The sequence below is a fragment of the Gavialis gangeticus genome, unplaced genomic scaffold (assembly GCF_001723915.1).
Source record: "Gavialis gangeticus isolate Ggan-Ray unplaced genomic scaffold, GavGan_comp1, whole genome shotgun sequence".
NCBI classification, from domain to species: domain Eukaryota; kingdom Metazoa; phylum Chordata; order Crocodylia; family Gavialidae; genus Gavialis; species Gavialis gangeticus.
In genome coordinates this window covers 18569363-18574425 of record NW_017729024.1, presented here as the reverse complement: position 1 = coordinate 18574425, position 5063 = coordinate 18569363, and positions in this window count along the sequence as shown.

Genomic DNA, 5063 nt, shown 5'->3' with positions numbered 1-5063 from the left:
AGCGGAGCTGTGAGCCGCCGGCTGGAGAGCGCACTGTATACAAACAGAGGCGGCGTGCGTCTGAGCCCGGAGCCACACAGGCGCGCTCTCCGCCGCCGTCCCCGCTCGCTCTCTCCACAGAAGTGGCTCCTTCTGCTGGAAGAAAGGGAGAAGAGGCTCGGGAGAGCGGCCCGCGGCCACGCCCTGGCACCTGCTCCTCCCTCCTCCCAGCCCGGCGCGAGCCGTTCTGCCGCCGCCCCCCGCCCGGCTCTGAGCGCGCGGACGTGGAGCCGGGTCGGTGCCGGCGTGCAGCTGGGAGCAGTCGCAGTCTAGAAGCCTTCTCTCCGGGCACATCCACACGCAGGGCTGGGCACAGGCACGGGCAAGCCGGGCACAGACAGAAAGCGGGCCCCCCGAAGAATGCAGGTTTCCCTCGCTTTATGCAGGTTCTGTGTGTACCAATTCACACTTACGCAAGGACCCTTTTTATACCGAAAAGTCAGTGTATTTAAAAGATTTCATAGACATTAGGGCTGGAAGGGACCTCGCAAGATCATGGACTCCAGCCCCCTGCTCCAGGGGCAGGAAGTCAGCTGGGGTCAAAGGATCCCAGCGAGATAAACCTCCAAATGTCTCTTAAAGGAGTCCAGAGTAGGTGCTTGCGCCACCTCTCCTGGCAGTCTGTTCCAGGCCTGAGTAAAGAAGTTCTTCCTCATGTCCAGCCTGAAACAGTCATGCAGGAGTTTGTGACCGTCTGACCTTGTCATCCCTTGGGGCGCTCTGGTGAACAGGCGCTCCCCTAGATCCTGATGTACACCCCTTATACGCACTGGCGATGTGTAGGGGGTGCACACGGGTGCACGTGCACCCCCTGAGATTGGCTGTGCACCCCCTCGAAGCGCCGGCTGCAAAACCAGAAGTGCCAGCAGTAGTGCACTTCCAGTTTTGCTGCTGGCTCAGCGATCAGCCTAGGGGGAACACCCCTCCCCCATCAGGGATCTGGTGCCCCAGTCACCCATGGTATATGCAAGGTAAATTCACTCTTATGCGATCAGTGTAGTGGAAGCACGCAAGCAGCTGCTTTGTGCAGTGCATTGCGGGAGTGACATGCACAAAAATATAGTCTCCTGTGTGGATCTGCACTACTTGTTTCTTGTCTGCAGCACGTGTTTCTGTAGTTGCCATGCCCATGACGCTAGTGCCCTGTGCTTGTGTGTGCTGTCTGCTCTTGACGAGTACCAAAACAATCTTGTAAAAGTGGTAGAAATGGGGTCTGGGGGTCAGTACAGTCGAGGTCCTGGAACATATCCCTATTTGTTACATTGTAAAGTAGGTTCCCTTTATGCAAATTCAACTTATGCGCCATTTTCCAGGAATGCATGCACACCATAAAGTGAGGGAAATCTGTAATTTTTTTCCTGTTGTCTGCTAATTATTATCATTATCTCTGGTGAAGGGGGCCAATACTAAAAGTTTGCCTAGAGCCACCAGGAGTCTAGGTATGGTGCTGTCTACACATCACAGCGATGCATTATGTTGCCATACAGCGCACTATGGTGGCGTAGGGATCGTGTGGGTCTATACTTACGTCACTGTAGCAGTGCACTCCTCCAGTATAGCATGCTGCAACAGTGTTGCAGCGGCAAAATCTAACCCTGCCCGGTGCAGGGCTCAGTAACCACCTGTACTGTGCCATGTTATAGCATTTCCAAAAGGAAATACTAAAGCATGGCGCTGTAGCGACACCACTTTATGGCAACATGTAGACACACCCTTGCTGTCCTCCCACCTGCACAGCTGTGACTTGCCACCACAGGCCTGGAGAGCAGAGGCAGGGCTAGGAGCTGTAGTTGCGAGTTGCCACTAGAGAGCTGGTGAGCCAGGACAGGCTCTGTGGTGGAGGGTGAGAGATCCTGGGATACTAGAGGACTTCAACTTGGGGGGCACATCTGTAGGCATAGGTGACATGTGGGGGGGAAGCAGGGGGGCACATGGTCCCCCTGAGTTTGGCTGTTGCCAAAGCCACAAGCTTCTGCCAGCAGTCCCCGCTTGCCACCACCTCTCCCCCCACCCCCCACACTGCTGACACCTCTGCCGCATCTGCAGGCAGTCCCCGCTTGACAACAACAACATTTGTGTGGTCCCCACTCACTGCTCACCGCCGACTACTAATGGTGTTCCCCGAGTCTTGGGAGGCACCAGTCATTCATGTCTGTAGGCAGTGGTCGAACCTTAATGGAACAGAAGCTGGGAAGTGAAGATCAGAGATAATCCTGCCTAGGAGTGGCAGAGCTTTGAGCTGCATAACAAGTGTTTGAAACCACTTTAAGATATTAATGTGCAGATAATCCAGGGGTTAAGAGCTCCAGAAGATACCCAAAATTACTGTGTGGGCCTCTAGCTGCCAACTCAGGAGTTTCATCCCAATTTTGCCAGCGAAATTTTTAACCCCTGTAAACTTGACTGGGAAAGGGCTCACCAAAGGGTCTCGTTTTAGAAGCTTAGCAATGAACTAGCTTTCATGTCGCGCCAGCTGTCAATACCTGGTCCACACCAGGGAAACTAATGATCCTCTTGGCGAGCCAAATTCTGAGAACTTTTCAAGGAATCCCAGCATTACTGCCACTAACCACCCAGGTGTTGTGCAGTCCTATGGCTTTCATGCCATTGAGCCTGCACTCTGGATCCCAAAACTTAACATTGAAGGTCTGTCAGCCACCAAGCAGAGGCTTTTAGAAGCTGAAGGCCTAGAGTCCTTAAAGTTTCTTCTTAGATTGTGAGAGTGCCCAGGGAAACAAAACCCGGGCTGCTTGCTTCTCTGCTGTCTCTTGTCTTTGGGAGGTGAGGTGGGAAGGGAGAACAGACAAGGTCCAGAAGGAATACATGTCTGCCCACATGCAGGAGTTTACAGAATAAGACTGGAGGTCTGTCTTGTGCTCTGCTTTTTGCATATCCTTTCACAGCATCTGATGAAGTAAACTTGGGTTCACCAAACTTGTGCTTTCTCTACCTACATGTTATTTAGTCTGTAAAGTGGCAGATCTACCCTGCCTTCTGACGTCCAGTGAACAGACACTGAGTCATTCCAGTCAGTTTTGAGCAGGAAAAAAAAAATTCATGAAGTTAAAATATTTTTAACCCCCTCCCCCCACCCCGGCTGGCTTTTTATTCAGCCAGCAAACTGAAAAAAATCAATTATTTTCACAACTCCATTCACTGCAGGTTCCAGGCTGGAAAAAAGCCTGTCTTTGTTTATTCTAAGGATAGTATAGATAATGCAAGTTTTTTTCTTTTCTGGCCTTCCACTGTTCTGACGACCTGCTTCGTCTCTTACTTAGGGAGACCACCTAAGTGACCCAGAAGGCCTTCGGATCTTGCACCATGAAGATTCCAAGCAACATAAAGATTAGGTATTTTGGAAGTTTGCAACTGTATGTACTGGAATTTGCCTGAGGCCAACACATTTCACACAGGCCACCAGATAACTTGTTCACTTGTGCTGGATTTTAACTGCTCTCTATAAAACATTTTTAAACGTGCATTGACTTAAAAAGAATGCTATCCATTGATCAGCAATTCAAATGGCACACTTATTAAATGTTTTGCACAGTTAAGTCAAAATCCAGCACAAGTTAATAGTGAAACAAGAATTTGAAAGTCAAATTTGAAGGTCAAATGCTATTCATGTATCTTGGGAACTTACCTGACCCATTGCTGTGGGTTCTGAGCACTTGAAAAACAATATATAAATCAACATCAATGTTGATAGACAAGAAGCAAGATTATCCACCATTTTTATAGTAGGATACTGTGAGTGAACACAGTCAGAGAGGAAGTCTGGGAAGAGAACAATCAAATATATGTATGCACTAGCATCTGTTTATCTGCGGTATCTTTTGAGAAGTTTCTCTCAGTAAAAAATGAGTTAAACATTTTTCACTGTAAAGAAATCTGTATCTACTTTGATCAAGGGGGATATTATTTTTTCCCCATGCTGCTAACTTGGACTATTTTATTTGACTTGATCTGTCATTTCCGGTTGGTTTTATGCCTGAACAGCTTCAGTGAGTGCCACGGTTCATTTGAAGCCCACATCAAATGTTTCTGGCCCTTCTTGCAGGATTTTCAACTTTATCAAAAATGTTCAGATTTTCTTGTGTGATACTTTAGGGATCACCATACTGGTGATTAAGCACCTTTAAAGAGCTTCCCTTTAAATTATTAAAAAGCTTAAGAATACTCTGTGTCAGATACCCTGAGTGCATCTACACGTACAACTAGTGTGATTCAATAAACTCCAGAGCACTTTAAGCCACAATGAACTACTCCTCGGTGCAGTGTCTACACATGTGCACAGGATAGCAGCAATTTGAGTTGGGGCAGAGCAGAGCCCCAGCCGGATAAGCTGACCGGGCACAATTTATGCCCTTCATAAATTGTCTACATGTGCATTTCAATGCAGTAAAATAATCCACTGTAAGATAGTACTGTCCCAACAGTACTATCATATGGCGGAGTTAATTAGTTCACTGCGTCCCAATACCAACATATGTAGATGGTGATGCTTTACTGCAGAGCTAATTAATTAGTCAACTCCACAGTAAAACACACATATAGATGTACTCCCTATGTGCTAATGGCCTTGATTACTTTCCACAGTGTTTTTTTTTAGTGGCACTTATGGCAATAATAATCTACATGAATTCATTTGGCTGCATACAGAGGTTTATTTTACGTTTTTAACATTACTAGAGTGCACCCATTCTGTTGGATCATCTACTTATTTTATGATTCCAAGTTAAGAAACTCCATCTTCCTTCATTTTTAATTTTAGTGTTTCATAGTTTCATAGTTTCTAGGGTCGGAAGGGACCTGAGAAGATCATCTAGTCCGACTCCCTGCCATGGCAGGAAAGAATACTGGGGTCAAACGACCCCAGCAAGGTGTTCATCTAACCTCTTCTTAAAAACCCCCAGGGTAGGAGCCTGCACCACCTCCCTTGGAAGTTGGTTCCAGACCCTAGCCGCCCTGACCGTGAAATAGCGCCTTCTGATGTCTAACCTAAATCTACCCTCTGCTAGCTT